The sequence below is a fragment of the Gambusia affinis genome, linkage group LG12 (assembly GCF_019740435.1).
Source record: "Gambusia affinis linkage group LG12, SWU_Gaff_1.0, whole genome shotgun sequence".
Classification (NCBI taxonomy): Eukaryota; Metazoa; Chordata; class Actinopteri; order Cyprinodontiformes; family Poeciliidae; genus Gambusia; species Gambusia affinis.
Genome location: NC_057879.1, coordinates 11,814,074 through 11,832,148, shown reverse-complemented (window position 1 = coordinate 11,832,148; position 18,075 = coordinate 11,814,074). Strand labels below are relative to the sequence as shown.

The window sequence follows — 18,075 nt, the reverse complement described above, 5'->3', positions numbered from 1 at the left end:
GGTTAGTTGTCTTTGTGTAACAGCTCAAGTTCAGTCTAGAACGAGAATTTATCTGAGGTGATATGTAAATCTAGGTTGGATTTAAGTCTGGACTTTGACTAGGCAATTCTAACACACAAATTAGTTTTTACTCAAACCATTGGATTCTAGCTTTGGCTGTGTATTTAGTAATTATCCTGTTGAAAGGTCAACTTTTTCCTCAGTTTCAACTGATCACAGCCTCAAAAAGGTTTTCCTGAATGTAGCTCCATCTACTCTGGTCAGCATGATGCAGCCTCCACCATGTTCTAGGCTAAGATACACACCACAACACCATAGATTCTGCAAAAATACAAGCAAGGACCAACAAAGCGCCAGTCACTGATGAAAAAACAGTTGTTTTTAAACCAATTTTTAACCTGCCTACAAAGATTTAGGGGAGATTTTCCTCATTTGTGTGTAATCGCCAAAGTAATTCAACTGTTGTTTGCTAAATATTCAGTTGGAAAACATGCAGTAGGTACTCAGGGGTAAAATATGCATGTACAACAACACCTGAGTAAAACCAATAGTCCTCACATTAGCCATCTGTTTGGGTCCATCCTGCATAGCTGCTAAACTGATGTGAAGCAACAGTCAGCAGACTTGCAACAGATAATATCCAACCCCCTTACCTTCTTCCTCCATCTCTTCATTTTTCACCCTCTTCCTGTCACCGGCACATTTGAGTGCAAGTTTGACTATTAAAGACTCTTTGTATGGTCATTAGAAAGAGGTGGAGGGGGGGATTTATTCAAATACATTTGGTTAGGAAACGTTGGTGTCACATTATTTAAATGTGTGCCTGTAAATGTGTGAGAACGGAAAATTGTCACATAAGTTCCAAAGGAAGTGGAAAGCAGTGGGCGCGATAGAGCCGTCTCCGTGGAATTAAGCAGAGCTTGTTTCTGCGGCGCATAAATCCAAGCAACTTCAAACAATTTTTAACCGTAGACATTTCATCAATAGGAAACAAATATGTGAAAACATAGAAGGGATAAATACACTGATATTTAAATGTTGATATAGATATATACACACTGTGTCTTTAGAGTCAGGAAAATTTCCCAGTGTACCTATCAATGTAGGACCCTCTCTACTGTATCCAAAGGAAAATGACATTTTCTGGATTCAACAAATCCAGCGAAAGGACTTCTAATTAGCCTGTCTGCACAATTAGAGGCTTTCAGAACAGCAGCCAGTGGGTTTGTTGGTCTAATATGATTGTTTAAAGAAAATCAATTCCTCTCTACCTTTTTAAGTAGGTGGCAATATCAGTCTGACGATGGCAACAGAGAATTGGGCTTTGTCTCAGAAAATAATTTAACAGAAAAATCCAACAAGGGAATGGGTCTGCAAATAAGCTGCAAGCTGGACGGCATATTTATAGGCCATGAGTTGTCCATTTGAATAAATGAATGAATTAATCAATTCATGAAAAGCTTAATTATGATTATTTATGGCCGATGTTGAAATCATGAACCTTAACCTCAAACAGAATTCACATAAAATAATTTTTTTTCCTAATTTCTTTGTGATCTTTTTCCTACTTCAAAGAATCTAATCATTTGGTTAAAATTTTAATTGAGTAAGTGAAAAATAGTGTATCACATCCCACAGGCGGACTGGAAACTGCAGGAACCATTACCGTTCTTTCACTGTAAAAAAAAAATAAATAAAAAAAAGAGAGAGAAACCTCACATTACAGATTGTTGTGCTTTTCATTGTAGATTCACAAGAATTTCCACTTTTCTGAATCAATAATATGTCTGTTTATATCCTATTTATATAATTGTTTAGCACTAAAATTACATTTGAATAATTGTACACCACTACAGATCATTAATCAGTTTGAAAACTTGTCTTTGGTCAGTGAAACGTGTTGGTGTTTGTTTTTGGTACTCCATTCCCAAATGACAAAAAAATGCCTCTACTGCAACTTTTCAAAGCAAAGTTCAATTGGATTTATTTTCACTCGCTGCTGCAACTGGACAAACCTGAGTGTGAATACATGAACTAATGCACTTATAAAGTTTGCTTCTAAATGAATTTCTGCTGTTTTTGTGCCAATTTAAGCACAGAAAATGTATTTAAAGTAGCTAATTCAGCTGGGGTGGGGGTCAAAGGTTAGAGACCTGAGGAAACAATGTCAATGGGGGCTCAGGTGAAAGAAGCGCAGCTATCACTGAATACATTAACTCTGGGGGCAAAAGGGAGCTCACATTTCTGCCCCTAAAAGAAAACAGCGCATCAGTAAAATAAAACAGAACGATGGGGACAAATGTGTACAGGATGGTGGGACATCGTCCAAGAGCTCCACATCCTTAATGACAGTCTAACTCTGCCAGAATACAAATGACGAATGCAAAGAAAAAGAAAGCTCTGCCCTTCAAGTGTTTATCTCCAGAAGATGGAGCATCTGCTCCTCCATACATCAGCACTCAACAATAACAGCTAAAACCTGCTGAAAGGAGTTGCTTCAAATCGGATGACATTAAAAAACATAGAGGCGGCGGCTGCTGAGCGTGCAGAAGGTGAGTCATTTTCCTAATCCCCGTGTTGCAGAGGCTGATTTGATGCAGCCTAGAGGAACTCTTTTCTTATCCAACTGTGAAGCCAAACATTTTTCTTCTCCCAAACCTTCAAGGAGAGCCGCAGCCAGGTCCAAAGACAAAAGGGGGGAATTCGGTCTTTGTGTGTTCAGATGTGGCCTCATCTATGCTTCTAATGATTGGCCTGGTGGCCTGCTTTGGCCCCTCCCCGTCTTAAGACTGAAGTTGACTGATGGATCGGTGCGTCCAATCCCCAGTGGGTTTTGGCTTGAGGCCACTCTGAACGAGGGACTCACTCCTCCGCATTAGAGCGAGGCAGAATGTGAGACTAAGTCCCCATCCTGCAGCTACAACACACCAACTGATCACTTATTCCCCTGTTTCACAATGTTTAGCAGCTTGATCACAGGAATGTAATATTTGGGAGCTGTCCAGTGCTGAACCAGGGATCCTTTTGGCTCCAGTGACTGGAAAGGTATTGCTAGTTTAAAGCATATTACGGTGAGCAAAGCACAAACTAAAAACAGATGATAAAATTCCCACGTCAGTTCGGTCTGGCTCTCAGTCGGCTCTGCGGTGAAAACTAAATCGGTGCACCAAATGTGGGTACTAGTGGGCACCAAATGAAATAAATTCTCCTTAAAGGTGGCATGCTTATATTGCATTGAGCATGTGGTTTGCTCAGAGATTAAGCTCATTTTGATCAGAAGCTGGCCGCTGTAAGTGAGAGCTGGTGCTCATTTGCATTTATATAGCCTCATTCTATTAGCTATTACCACTGTATTAGGGCAGGAATTGAAGCTATAGTCACATAAGTGACATATTAGTGTGAGCACCTCCTTACCAGAGAGAATATCAAACTATAGCTGAGTACTACTTTAGGCTTGTAGAGAAAATACAACCTTTAAGACAGCTGAATAATCTTCTCATTCATGTTCTACTTTGTAAAACTTTCTAGTTTTTTTAATAAACAACAAAAGACTACTTTTATTTCCTTTGGTTATTTATTTATTTTTTTACTTGGAAAACAATTAATTATTTCAAATACTGAGTCAGCTCAATGAATTCTCCAGTTTACATTAAATAATCTCTACGCGCTCAGTTGTTTACAGCAGTGTTTTCAGAAAGTTTTTACCAGGGTTAGTCAAACAGGAGCCACTGTTAGTCTTGGACAACCTCAGGATATTACGACATCAGTTTTATTGCTTACATGCTGTTGTCATGTGTCAGCTGGAGACTGGCAGGATAATGAGCCACTGATGTCTTTTAAAAATTTCATACAGTAAAAGTAAACAAATGAGTACATGTATAGCTTATAAAGACATCTGCTATCCTGTCTTAGTTATATTTATTTTTAAAAAAATACCTCCACCTATTGTGCGTTCAGGATTCACCTATTCACAGATTTTTCTGTGGAATTCTGCAAAACCGATCTGTTCATGGATTTGTTTTTTCATAGAGCATATCTAAAATATTCAAAGGTAACGTTGCTTGGGAAGCTGAATTATGTAATGCTGCTTGACATATTAATGGTTGGTTTTAACAGAGCAGCCAATCCAGGAGCGGCATTTGTTTTCCCGATTGGCTGGAGATGAGGAAGACAGTAAAACAGTAGATGGTTTCCACTGTGCGTATTCATGCATATTTGGATGCATTTGTTGTTTGAGCTGTTAAAATAAGTAGTTAAAATTGTTTTTAGAGGGATCCTTTTTGGATTTTAGCTATTTGTGAGCACAGCTGGTCCCTAGCGCCCATGAATACCAAGGGTCCAATATAGTATGTCTCTATGGCCTAGTGGGCAAATTTATAATTGTGCTTTTCACTCCTCTGGCCCCACCTTGGTACATCTGCATATAAAATAGTAAAAATGCTTTTTCTCTCTGTTTATACCTCACCCTATGCAGCTTGCCCTTGTCAGCTCATCTCTGTCCCTCGTATCATGTGTTGCAGTCATAATCCTAATTCTGTCTTCCAGTGATTTTGACCCAGTTTGTGTTTTGGACCTACTGTTTCTTGGATAACTCTGCGTGGATTAGATTTTTGTGAACTGACCTTGGACTGTATTAAAGGATTAATGATAATATGCCACTGTGTGGAGTTGTGAACAAACTTGAGTCCTCTATTCCTCTGCCTTGCCACACCCACTTACAAAGACGTAACAAAGACTTTAAACTTGACTCAGACGTATGCTTTGCTTCAATGCTGAACAGTTCAAAGTTATCTCCTCTGTGTTGCCATAGTGTGTAAAATGATTGGTTGTCATAGCATCGCTCCAGAGCGCAGGTCATTAACCAGAACAGTGAGTAAATCACCGCTGTTACAGAGATGCACACATTTTCCTGTAAAAAGGTGTTTGATTTATTAACCTGGAAGGTTTCCAGTTCATTGGACAACAATAGTTCACAACAATCTGTTTCTGAACACTTTCGAAAATGACTTTGGGTCATTTCAACATTTTCAAAACCAAACAAATTTAACATATTTATGAGATCTGATGCTCTAGGGGCCATCATGAAGGCACACATCAAAACACATCACTTCCTTTTGCATTTATTTATAAAATGAAAATTCCTTGTGATCGACTCAATACGTCATACTTCGTTCCTTGTTTTGTAATTTTATCAGCTACCTTGAAGCATTTGTTGTTCAGACTTTACAAGACTTTTAATGGCATGGTTTCCAAACAATCTTTGAAATCCTTTAATTCAAACTAAGAAAGAATCGAAAATGTGCACAAGGGTAAACAACTGTCAACAATGGTTTACGAAGAATGCAGGTCCTTTATAACAAAAGCCAATCCCCTTTAATTTTATCGAGAAAATCAATATTAGATGGTGTTATAAGTTATCTTTGAGAATGAAAGCATGTTCATATATTTCCTTTTAATTTACAAAATAATTCACAATCAGCCTTTTTAAAAGCTGAGTTGAATGCTCCAAAACACATAGAGATGTTGAATGTTTTATGTGCTCAATTAGTATAAAGATTTGAATTTATTACCTGCAGCCGTTATGAGTTTAGGCAGAATAAACAGCACAATTTCAGTGAACATCTCTAGCTTTTCCAGAGAAAAAACTGAATATGTTTATTTTTAAAACCAATCAGCAAATTGGACAACAAATAAAAGTAAATCTCTTCCCGTCTGCTTAAAAAATGATCGAAAGCAGTCATTTAAGTTCCTCGTGATAAATGATTAACAGCTCTGCAGTGTCTCAAATTATTTGACGAACCTCTTCCACGTTCCACTCACTGCTCCAAACTGACCCCAGGCATTGCAGAGTCAGACATGATGCAGTAAACCGAGGGTGAAAAGATGCAAAGTGAGCAGCAACATGACGCACGGCTGGAATAAGCAGGTACTCTATTTTAGAACCTGAGCTTTCTTCCTCCTTTTTAACTGTGCTCTCTGATGCATCTGCTCCCATGCACTCATCTGCAAACTTAGTTGATCACACATGCAAACTGCTGCACCCAGGCCAGGTTCCATCGAAGCTAATTCTCTAATTGCAATACGCTCTCATTAACACACGTGGACAGGAAGAAGATGCATCTTGGCCCTTCCTTGCCTTATTCCTGGATGTGGTGTCATCCCAGAGGCTCCACCTCCCCGTCCCTGTGTCACCCCCTCACATGCATACATATCGCCTGAGCTCCAGCTCCTCTCCAATGTACCACTTCCTTGTTAACCTTGTCCCTCTTTGTGTCGCTGACACACAGCCAGCGGTGGGCGTGCTAACAGGGGCAGCAGGAGGAAGACAACACTTGGACTTCTCCAGACTGAAGTGGTAAATGGAAACAGAATTGGCTTTTATTGGCCGACGGGAGGTCTCTCATATTCACAGACAATACAGCTCATTTGTCAAGGTGACCCGGTGTGTTCTTCCCCTCCGCTAGTGATTTGTACATGCCGGGGTTTGTTTACAGAGGGGCTCTCATCAATGAGGAGGGATGAATGTCCTCTCGGCACCACAGAATCAATCTTTTTTTCCCCGTTGTTTGCTCGCTTTATGTGGCGTCCCTGCATTTCACGATTATTCAGAACTAATAAAAAGTTGGTTTGGGGAGACATGAGGTGGTTTATAATCATCCAGAGTGAGTGGCGCAAGTGTTAGCTCTGAGGGTGGCTCGATGGTACGTCTGATGTTGGTACTTCCTCTGCAAGACGTTGCCTGTTGATTTAAACTACTACAGATTCAGGAAACTCAGGGGCACAAAAAAAGAGGGGCTCAGGAGTGCCTAGTGCCCCTCCTTACATATTTGATGTCCCCACTGCCTGGATAGACAGCATTATATGAAAAAATAATTTTAGGAACATAAGTTGATATAACTTCTATCATGTCTTTATTCATTTAAAGATGCATATGACATTCTTTTGTCCTCTTTTGAAACATTTAAATCTTCCTGTTCTCTGCAAGAACTTTCATTTGAAAGAAAACTCTCTTACTTCCTTTCCCAGTAAATTTCATTTTGCAGTATCAGAGTAAAGTGGGCGAATACAAATTCACACCACACTTTTTGGATTTGTACTTTAAAAAAAAATGTAAACTGTGCATACTCCTTCTTTGTTTTCTTTAATTTTTATTTATATCTGGCTTCACATTGCCATCTCATGTGCACAAACCGTAATCTGTCAACGAGGGGGGGCTGAGGGTGCAACTTCAGAGCTTGTATGTTTCATAGGTTAAAAAAAAGAATCCTGCCCAACCTGACGACATGCTGAGGAAGTAATTCAGTAATTTGAATCAGGTGTGTTGGAGCAGGAAGATATCTAAAACATTGGCAGGAATACTTTATTAAACAATTTTACCCTCTAGTAATTCATTAAAATCAGTCTTTAGCCAATCAAATTAGAACTTTTTGTTGAAATCCGATTGGTTGCCCCCTGGCAGTTTTCGCCTGAATGGTGCCTTGAGCAAGTCTCTCCTTCTGCCACCCTCCAAGCTACTGAAACTGAGAAATTGAAATTGATATTCTGCTACTCAAGATGTCAGCTCCCTGCTGAAGGTACATGCCTAAAAGCAACAGAAAACCTGTTCACTGCACAACTGACAGATCAATTATATTTTTAATCTGGTGCTTATATAACCCTCTCCTTTCCCCTACAACTGCCCAAAAAAGCCAACTTTAAAAGCAAACCTCAACATTATTAGTGACCACCACCCTCTGGCCACTCAAAAAAAAAAAAGAAAAAAAAAAGAAAAGAAAGAAAAAAGAAAAGAAAAGAAAAAAACTTTCTGGTGTCGCCCTGAGAGGAAAACCTGTTCAAGTGTTCAAATCTGCTTTTACAGCATAAACCAGCAGAAATCACCACTTTAGATTCCCCTTGTCACCGAAGACGAAATGTAGATGGGTTATTGCTCTCTTGAGAGAGAGCTAAGTAAGGACGCGCTAACAAGGTAACTGGCTGGGCCGATGATTAATGCATGGAGCTACATAGGTCATAAATATAGTCCAATATTAAAAGCTTTTAGTTCTGAATAATTGAAGACATCCAAACTGTGCGATTTGTGGGCGCGTGGGAAGCTCATGCCGTGATTGCGCGATGTTGATTGTTCCACATGTGGAAAAAATACTTCTTTTTAAAATTCGTTGAAATTTGTAGTTTTTGTTTCAACTCAACTTGCTTCAGAAGAGTGTTTTTCCACACACAGCTATCTAAGAATGTCAAACCACTTTTAAAATAAATAAATAAAATAAAATGCTCTGAAAGCGCATGACGAGAGAGAGGCAGGCGCCTCCGGTCACTTGGAGGCTTGAGCAATGACACACTGACCAAATGACTTGATTTCACAAAGCATGCGGAAGGTGAATACTGATTCCCAGATTCTTACCGTATGTGTGAGAGAAAAGATGCGTCTTGCTGGTGCAATCCTCAGGAATGTCAGGAGGAAGCTTTGCGCCTCGGAGCAGGTGCTCTAACCAAAAGCCCCGAGCGGCTGCACAAACCGACGAATTAGGCACAGCACTTTGCAGCTGCAGAAAAAAACCCGAGCTGAGTGTGTGCACTAGGCGCTCCGGGAATTTTCTCCCCGCCACACACACATATGTACGCACACACACTTTTCACTCTTTTCTCGTCGTAATTTTTTCCTTGCTGAGAAGATACGCGCCGGTCATCCCCAGTAGACGCTGTTATCTGCTAGATCAGATACAGAGAAGAGAGAGCCAGAGAGAGAGAGAAAGAGGTGGAGAGAGGAAGAGAGAGAAAGAGAGAGAGGTGCGCCGTCCGTCCCCCTCCGCACCGGTAGGGAGAGAGGCAGAATCGGGCTGAACAAAGAGGCAAGCGGGGGCAGCCAGACGCAGCGCCCCCTTTCCAAGAGGTGATGTAGAGGGAGAGAGAGTGGGGGTGGACTTTATGAGACCATAATCCGATTCCTACATAAACCCCAAACGCTGATCTAGTCTCTGAGCAAAGAAAGTAGAATTTACCCCCCACGAGATTACAGTGACCATCCCCTGAACCCCACTGATGTCTCTTCTTCATATAATTTTTATACACATCCACTAAGTGACACAGCTAATCTCATGTTTCTGCCAGTCTCCTTCGTTAATAAGACAGAAACCAACCATCACGATGCATCTTTTCTTTTCTTTTTTTTTCCAGCTACAGTGTGCAGAAGTAACTGTTTTCAATAACGCTGAGCAGATTTAAGTGTAACACATCTGTCACGGATGCATCTCCAAATCTACACAAATCTCAGAGCTCCAGCTGTGTTCGTGGAGCCTCATGCAACCAGCAGCATCATTCATCTTAACGCTGAGGACTCACTGTAAGGCTGCCTGACCACAGGTTGAGCCTCCAACACTGATTTCTGTCGGTGATAAAGTGAGGGAGAAGTGCAGAAGTGCACTCCTCTTTGTTATTCATCAGGTCTGCAGTTTTTCCAAATGGCTTTAAATAATGCATCTTTCCCCTGTGAGACTGAGACAGGAGTTGGTTTTGGAACAGATTCTTAATAATCAGCAATCGCAAAAATATTTTTCATTGACTTATGTGACGTGTCTGTGCTTTGCAGGGAAAAGAAATTCTTCTGTTAGATGTTAATAAGAAGCTATTGGTCATTTTAATCTGATTTTGACTCTGCTGACCTTCTGCTCCTTTTCTTATTGAATGATCAGTCTAAAATGACAGTTTCTCTCCTCTTGATATTTTTAGAACATGCCCAATAAAAGTTTATGGACACTATTAAGAGAAATCATATGAAGTGGTTTTTCATTTAAGCGGTGCAAGCCGAGGGAAGTTCCTGGTTCAGATATATTTTATTGTCTGTGTGAAGAAATGCTTCTTCATTCCTTCCTGATTCATAGCAGTTCTGTCTGTTTGCGTGGGCTTGTTGTCTTGTGGGAAGGTGAATTTCAAACTTGGCAGAAACCTGACTGACTTTCAGCTGGAAAACAGTCACTATAAAATTGCTCTTTTTCTGTATTTTTCTTTATAGCACCAACATCATCACTATACACTTACCATCCACTTTATTAGGTATACCTTGCTAGTATCGGGTTAACCCTAATCCTCTGTTCCTCATCGTGATGCTCGGTTGTTAATTCCGTTAAATGCTATTACTCTGTGCTATGACATCAACAATAACTGATCTTGTGGGTGTATTAACTTACCTTATTCAATAAATGGTAAGTACTTGCATTTGTGTAGCTTCGACTGTGTGCAATGAAAGCGGTATTACATTTAATACCACATACCTTTGTGATGAAGTTTGAAGTGGTTTATCTATGTTAGCATGTGAGTGGTGAAAGATCTCAGTCTTCCTATTTTTCCTAATTAAAAACGTTGCTTTCAGATGGTTTACTTGATTACTTGAGGTTCAAGGTTGTTGGTGGTGATGGGGGATGGACTAGACACTATCATAACATTGACATCCCTGGAGGGATGCGGGGGGAGGGGGGGTTTCATGTTGTCCCCTACAAGATGCTGCCCTGGGTGGTTGCCCATGTCGCTCATATCAGGACCCGCCACAGAGAGTAATTAATCCTCACAAAAAGAATATCTTCCAATGAAGTTACTGCTTAAACGCTCGCTTAAAATAGCTCACTCTAGACTTCTGCTCAATAAAACTAACTAACCCAACAAAGCTTTCAAAAAAAAAATAAAAACTCCAAACAAGAATGTAAAGACAGATCTGAACAACCTAAAAGGACTGAAAGCTTCACAAGATGGTGAGCTGCAAGATGTTTTAAATAATATAAAAGTGATTCACAACCAAACAAGGTTTACAGTTAAGTGTTAGGAGCAAAACACTTAGTGGCCACGGTGTGCCGCGCATCATGCTTATACATGATGTCGGTGAACATCACTTCTTATTCATGCTGCAAAATCTTCACTTCTCCACAGCTTTATTTCTGGCATGTCTGGTGTCTTTGGGAATCATTTGGATACTTAGAGAAACACACGATGTCTTCACAGAACATCTGAATTCATACCAAATAGTTGAACCAGATTTTATTTAGGAGCATCAGAGTAAGACGGGGTGAATACAAATTCACACCAGATTTTTTAGACTTTCACTAAAAACATGTAAACTGTGTATAAAAGTTATGTGCCACTCGTGTTGGTCTGCAGCTTAAGATCTCCCTAAAGGCTGATCTGGTGGTGTTTGGGTAATATATGTAGGTTTTTCTAATTGTTCATGGAAATTATCTGTTATTCAGCATTGACTGGACGATAAATGAGATCAAACGGAGACAGTCGTTATAATTCAGCTGGAAATTGATCTGGTGGAACTGAGACCAAGGCAGCAGCATCTGAAGCATGTAGGAGTTTCATATAACAAGTATTGATTTCTCTTACCAAACAGTGTAGACTTACAGCTCAGAGCTCGCTGAGGTAAAATGATATAAGCATTGTCTTAATTTTCCTTTGTACGCTGAATAAAAGCTCAAGATGAATATGACGTGTGGATAATCGTCAATTTGGTTGCCTCTTTGTTGTCAGATGTGTAACAGAAAGCGTGCAGCACCAAATGATTGCGCACGCCGGCGAGCCGCAGCCGGCTTCAGCAACCTCAGGGCAAAGTCGCTCGACCATAGAAACATCTTTTCATATCTGTTGTTCTTTGCCTCGTGATGACTGAGCAGAATATAAATGCCTCAAAAAAATTAAAAACACAATCTATTATTTGCAACAAAAATAAATAAATAAATAAATAATAATTGATTTTTTTCTCATATCAAGTTGCATCTTTTGGCTTAGTTTGAGTCCCTGAGCAGGTTTTGCTTAAAGGGAAACACAAGAAAAAGAAATACTTTTAATCATTTGAATACAAAAAATAATTCTTGCAGGCTGAACTTTTCCACATTTTGTCAAATTTACAGCTGCAAACCTTCGAAATGTCTAATTTGACTTTTATGTTGCAGACCGACACACATAAGTGAAGAGCTATTTAAAAGTATGATACAATGTTTTATAATTATGCTACAAATGTAAGTGTAAGGTGTGATGTTCAGCCCCCTCTACTATGAGACCCTCAAAGGAAATATAGTGCAACCAGTTGCCGTCATAGAATTAGTAAACAGAGTCTCTCTATGTCAGGGGTGTCAAAGTCAAATGGACGGAGGGCCAAATAAAAAATTTAGCTACAAGCCGAGGGCCGGACTGATCGAATGTTCATTGAGATTTTTTTAAATGACGCATTTGGTCTAGTGCAGCGGACCGGGGGGGGGTGCGCGCGTTGTGAGGATCGAACGGGGGTGCGCTGTGAGGATCGAACGGGGGATGCGCGTTGTGAGGATCGAACGGGGGGCGCGTTGCCAGAGGATCGAACGGGGGGTGCGCGCTGTGGAGGATCGAACAGGGGGTGCATCTCGCATTTTTTCAGACGGGGTGCCGGCTTGCTGCGGGCCGGTTCTAATATCATCCCAGGGGCCGTAGAAAATCTTCTCGCGGGCCGGATGTGGCCCGCGGGCCTTGACTCTGACATATGTGCTCTATGTGTAAGTTAATATCTGTATAGATACGAGTTTTCTCTGGAGGCACCAGAGGTTTGTTACAGGACATTAATTACCAAACAGCATCGTGAAGAGGAAGAAACACAGCAGACAGCTCAGGAAGAAAGTGTTGGAGAATTTTATAGCATCGTTGTTCGGCCTGTCATGATAGCACATCCTGCTGGACGATAAATTGTCCCAGAACTGATTGTGATAAACGATAATGTTGTTGTTTTGAGAACATTTTCAAGTGATGTAATAGTAACAATGGCATAAAAATGCAAGCACACATTCTCAAAGATCAATAAACTTTAAATTCTAATTAACATTTAAACACTGGCACTGGAAGACATTTGAAAGATCCCACATAAATAAAGAAAACAACAGAAACAACAAACAAAGTAAATTATGAAGTCCCTGTAAACTACATTAGCTTTCAAAAAAATGGATAGTTGAGACCAAAACACCAGATTGAAGGCTTTTATCATTCAGTTTTTGGTAAAAAGAGAGAAAAAAGAGACAAACGATAAACCAAGCAGATGAAAATTATTGAGTTTCTTCTATCATACGATTAATTGATTTATTGTGACAGGCCTAGTCCTTGTTCTCCTTGTCATTCAAAAATGGAAAGATTACAGAACAAACCCAAAACCTCATGTCTGTGTACCTTTTGGGGGCTTCATGAAGAAAAGCAGGAGGAGCCATTGTGAGAAAACTATCAGGTTCCAGTCGTAGAAACATGACTGTGCCAGCATCAAGCTTTTTTTCACCTGGGAAAAGAAATCTGCTTCCAGATGCGGTAGAATCATTCCCCAAAGGTTTTTCAGCTGTGATGTAGCAAAAGTATCGAGTCTTTCACATCTTTATTTGTAAGGGGAGAAAAATCTTTGAAAACTGTGTGCTACCTTCCTTCCACAGGACATTTTGTTTGTGCTAGTCTGAGAATCCCAATAAAACAGATTAAAGTTCTTCAACATAATGAGACATGATGTGTAGCGAACACGTGGGGTTTGAATACTTTTACAGCATATTTTACAAGGCAACACAGGCACAGACAGGATTTAGTCGACACGGCTTATCAGTGCTCTGGAAGTGTCAGGGAAAAAGAGACAGGGGGTAAGGGGGGGAGGAAAGAGGAAAGAGGGCTCGTAAACCTCCTGCTGAATCTTAGATTGCCTCAGAAATAGACTGAGGCAGAAGGAGAAAGATTAACAGGAGCACTAAACTCTGCTCTAAGAGTCTAACAGCAAAGACTTCAGGGAGCCGCTCCCTGGAGCTATGAGCACACGAAACAGCCCATCATCATCTGCACACAGGAACAAACAACTATAGAGTAAAAAAATGTTTGCACCGTGCTGCTTCCTGTTTGCTCTGTGGCCTTATAGCTGCAGCACAGGAGATGCTGTTGGGACAGAATACACCGAATTACATTAATGTTATTTACAGTTTCCTGCATCGGCCGAGAGCTAACATTTAGATCTGCTGTGAGATTATATATTGAATTACACAGTATGCAACTTGTAGCTCACAGACGCACAACACATTCTTGTAAAGCACTTTGTATTTTTCTTTTGTGTGAAAAGCACTATGCAAATATACACTTACTTGCTTACTTACGTACTTGCTTGCTTATTTACTTATGTGAGCTGGTTTCACTCAGGCTTGATGTTAGTTGTGACTTTTGGAAATGTCATGCACCTCAGCAGCACACAGATAAACACTGCCAGTCGCTCCTCTGATACAAAGCTGCTGTCCCTTCACAGAAAACCTATCGAGGGCAAAATCTAAAAGGCGACACAAGAACTATTTCTGGGAAGCTCTTCCAAGTTCTTACAGGGAGCAAAGTGATTCTGTTGGTGGAGCATGTGCCACTCACCAAAGGATTCAGGAGAGCACATAACGAGGCTCTCTGCAGCTTTTTTCTGCACTGGTTGATGTGGTGTGTTCAAGCTCCGCAGTTGACTTGTTATTTACAGGGTATGGGGTTAATGTAGAAAGATCAAAAGAGCCACATAAAACGAGAGGAAACAGGATATCTCCCGGTGGAGAGAGAGGTCCCCTGCACTGGATTTTATAAAGTCTGCTATTAAGTTTGCTGATGGGGCAGGTTTGGTGTTAGCCACAGCGCTGAAACATTTCCAAGCCAAAGCAGAGCCCCATTTGCATGGCGGCAGCCATGGAGGAAGTCACAGAGACGTGGTTGGCACGGCGCAATCTACATTTCTACATTTTTTATACAGTCAGGCCACATGTTCACTGGATTCTCGTTGCTCGCGCCTCCTTTTCTTGTGGTGGTTTCAGGGATTAAGGCTCGCCTGTTTCGCCTGTTCCTTTTGGATGCATCTGTTTCTGAGACAGCAGCTTACTTTGGCGCTCCCTGTCAATCACTGTGGATCTATCAGACCACACCGTAAATCTGCTGAATGGTTTAAAGAATACTGCAAAAGTATAAATAACTCTTGAACCGTTTCACATTCTTGTCAGATTTCCACAACAAACTTTAATGTATTTCAGATGAAGGATAAATGATACGTTATTTCCTCTCGCTCTTTTTCTCTTTCTTTTTTTTAATGAATAGAAATCTGGAACATATTGCTACATTTTGAATTTACCTCTACTGAAATATTTTGCTGGAAATCTTTAATACACATTGATGTTTTTTTTTTTTTTGTTCATTCTTTCTGGCCAAATATCTTAATTTCAGTCAGGTTGAATAGAAAATATAAGCAAACTTCAGTTCACAGTTGGGTTTTGGACAAAAACACACGCTGACTTGCTTTGATATGAACCATTTCAATGCGGCTGAGCTGCCTGTTATCCAGAAGATTAATGTTTCTGGCATTAATCTTCATTAATACCAGAAACATTAATAAAGACTTCCCCTTCCAAAAAGGGCAATCTTTCCTGTCAGATTTGTCATGTCGCGGTCAGTGTTCAGCCTTCCTTGTGTCTTTACGATGCTGTTTTAAAGACCTTGTCATTCTCTTCTGTTTCACAATCATGAACTGGATCATCTTGGTCTACCTAATAAAATCCCAATGGAATACAGCACAACATGAAGCTTGTTATGTGACAAGAAGTGGAAAAGGTGATGTTTCATCTCTGCAGATGAGTGATGATGCATCACAGCCTGCTGCTGCTCCTGCTCTCTGTAGAGGAAACATCACAGCTTTGACTCAACATGTGGGCCGTGTTGCTTTTGAAATGTGATTCTGTTGCTTAAGTTCATGTTTTTCTGCTGCTGCCTCTGGTCATTACTCTGTCTGGTAAAGATCCATCTTCGCAGAACGGGGGCACCGCAGCCGGTCTCAGCGTAACCTTTAGCCGTTCTTGCATTTCAGCCACAAAATCCATGCAATCAGCCAATCCGTGGCTTCTGAGGTGACGACTGTCAAATCGCCAAAGATATCTCACAACACTTCTGATTTTTTTTAAATAAAATAAATTGAGCTGTATAATTTTATCAGACATTGACGTTTATTCATTTTAAACACAGTATTTTCGACTTCATGGGTAGATACAGTTTATTCAGTTGTCATGGAGACGTTTCAGCTATCGTAGCCTTCGCTGACCTGAGTCAGTGGGCAGCTGGGGAAAGATGAAGGAAGACATTCAGATCAAAGATGACATTTTAATTTAAAAGGGGAAAAAAGTGTTTTCATGAATACGATTTATGAGAACATCTCATCTGAAATTCATACCTGCCCAAGGAGTTTACGCATGGTTATCAACATAAAATGCTCTCAAGAGTAAAGTGAGTCACTTGCCAGAAACATTAATAATTTCCACAAAACTAAATTTTAAGAAAAGCTACTTCAAGTAAGATGTTGTGTTGCTACCGTTCTGTTTTAGGCCATGACACTAAATGTGTCTCAGTTTCAGCTTGGATCCAAATAATGAGGAGGTCCTGGCTACCTGGGAAAGAAGTGAGAAATTAAAAAAACAAAAAAAAACATCACAAAGCAGAGTGGAAGCAAGCAAGGGAGCAGAGATAAGGAGGAGGAGAGAACAAAAGACGCTACAAACTCCAAATCCGAAATAGATTCGTCTCACAGTGATATCACACGCTGGAGCTCCACTCTTCTGAGGCACACTGATGCTATTTTTGGTTTTGCATTTCTATGAGTTTTTCCTTTCTTTCTTTCTGTCTTTCTTTCTTTTTTTATTTATTTCCTTCTTGCTCTCTTTTCTTCAAATGTTCTGAGTGTTTAGTTTGGGTTTAATTACGGTTTGTCAAATATTCCATCCTGCGGACTTTAAAACCAGTTTGTAAATCTGCTCACTCTCATGTGACACTTCTAGCTACAGAGACACATGCACACATTCCCCCGCCCAAAAAAAAAAATAAAAGTAAATATAAGTTTGTTAATATGTTAAAGCAGGGGTGGGCACTCCTGATCCTGGAGGACTGGTGTCCTGCAACTTTTAGACTTTTAGATGTATCTCTAATTCAACACACCTGAGTCAAATAATGAGGTCATTAGCAGGACTCTGGAGAACCTGACTGCACTTGGGAGGTGATTCAGCTGTTCATTCAGGTTTGTTGGACCAGGGAGACACCTAAGAGTTGCAGGACACCGGCCCTCCAGGACCAGGAGTGCCCACCCCTGTGTTAAAGTAAGCATTCGTTTACCTTGGCAGTTAAAATTCAGGTCATGTGTGGCGGAGCAGCTGTTTGCGTGTGAGTGTGTGGGTGTGTGTGTGTGTGTGTGTGTGTGTGTGTGTGTGTGTGGGTGTGTGTGTGTGTGTGTGTGTGTGTGTGTGTGTGTGTGTGAAAGCTCTCACATGAGCCCGTTCTGATTGGGGCGTGAACGTATGACTGGAACTTGTGTGAGTGTGTGTCTCTAACGAGGTCTGCTGTGCAGCGTCTGTGGTCCGTGTCACAGTCAGCCTTCATCCTGCTCCTCATCCTCTGCTTTCTTTCATCCAGCCTTCATTACAGCACAGAAAGTAAAAAAAGAAAGAAAAAAATCTGCTCTATAAAGGAACCTCTGCTGTCAAGGTTTTCAGATGCATTCACAGAAAAACACACAGATACATCCAGTCTTCAATTTTATCATTTCTCATCTCCTGTGCTGAAATAGAAGTTAAGTTTTTCTTACTTTTTGTCATGTTACTTTGCTGTTGATAAATTTCTCCATTATAAAAGATTAACATATTATATTCTCAGAAATATCTTACTAACATAATCATCTGTTCTCCCACTGAAATTTTATTTTTCCCAATTATCAGAACAAACTGTTCTGTTCTGCTCTGCTTTATTCCAAGCCACTATATTCTTTTAAATCCAATTTCCTCTCTTGTCTCTCGTTCTTCCCTGCAATGCTTTGCTGCAACTCTATTATTGATTGTTTTGGGATTTTTTACATTGCTTTTAACAAAACCAATCTCCTGTACAAGCGTTTTATTTTCCACAGCTACAAGCCACCATATATCAATGAAATATTTTGTGATTTGTTTGAAATTTGAAACGTTAGATCAAGAGAGAGTTCACCGATAATTACATGACTTCTGTGTTGTTGCAGTAAATATGTTGCAGTGGCACAATTTTACTGAAAATTTAAGA

At 40.3% G+C, this 18,075-nt stretch overlaps 1 protein-coding gene and 1 long non-coding RNA gene across 4 annotated transcripts in view; both read right to left on the bottom strand.

Annotated features, from left to right (window-relative positions):
* The window catches only part of LOC122840996 (neurocan core protein-like), a 44,262-nt gene extending 35,479 nt beyond the window's left edge, over positions 1 to 8,783 (bottom strand). The window contains exons 1-2 of one of the 3 annotated variants that reach the window (XM_044133862.1): positions 8,631 to 8,772; positions 8,402 to 8,543 (exon numbers count right to left, since the gene is read on the bottom strand). The gene's annotated coding sequence lies outside the window, so the exon portion shown is untranslated. Of the gene's footprint in view, positions 1 to 8,401 lie in introns of all 3 variants that reach the window. The other 2 variants (XM_044133863.1, XM_044133861.1) reach the window with 2 other exon arrangements.
* A 7,205-nt stretch (positions 8,784 to 15,988) lies between these two features.
* LOC122840995 lies at positions 15,989 to 16,865 on the bottom strand. Its single transcript, XR_006372323.1, has 3 exons — positions 16,563 to 16,865; positions 16,349 to 16,424; positions 15,989 to 16,097 (listed from the first exon to the last, which is right to left on the bottom strand). It is a non-coding gene; the product is annotated as an uncharacterized LOC122840995 (long non-coding RNA).
* Between the last annotated feature and the right edge of the window lie 1,210 nt (positions 16,866 to 18,075).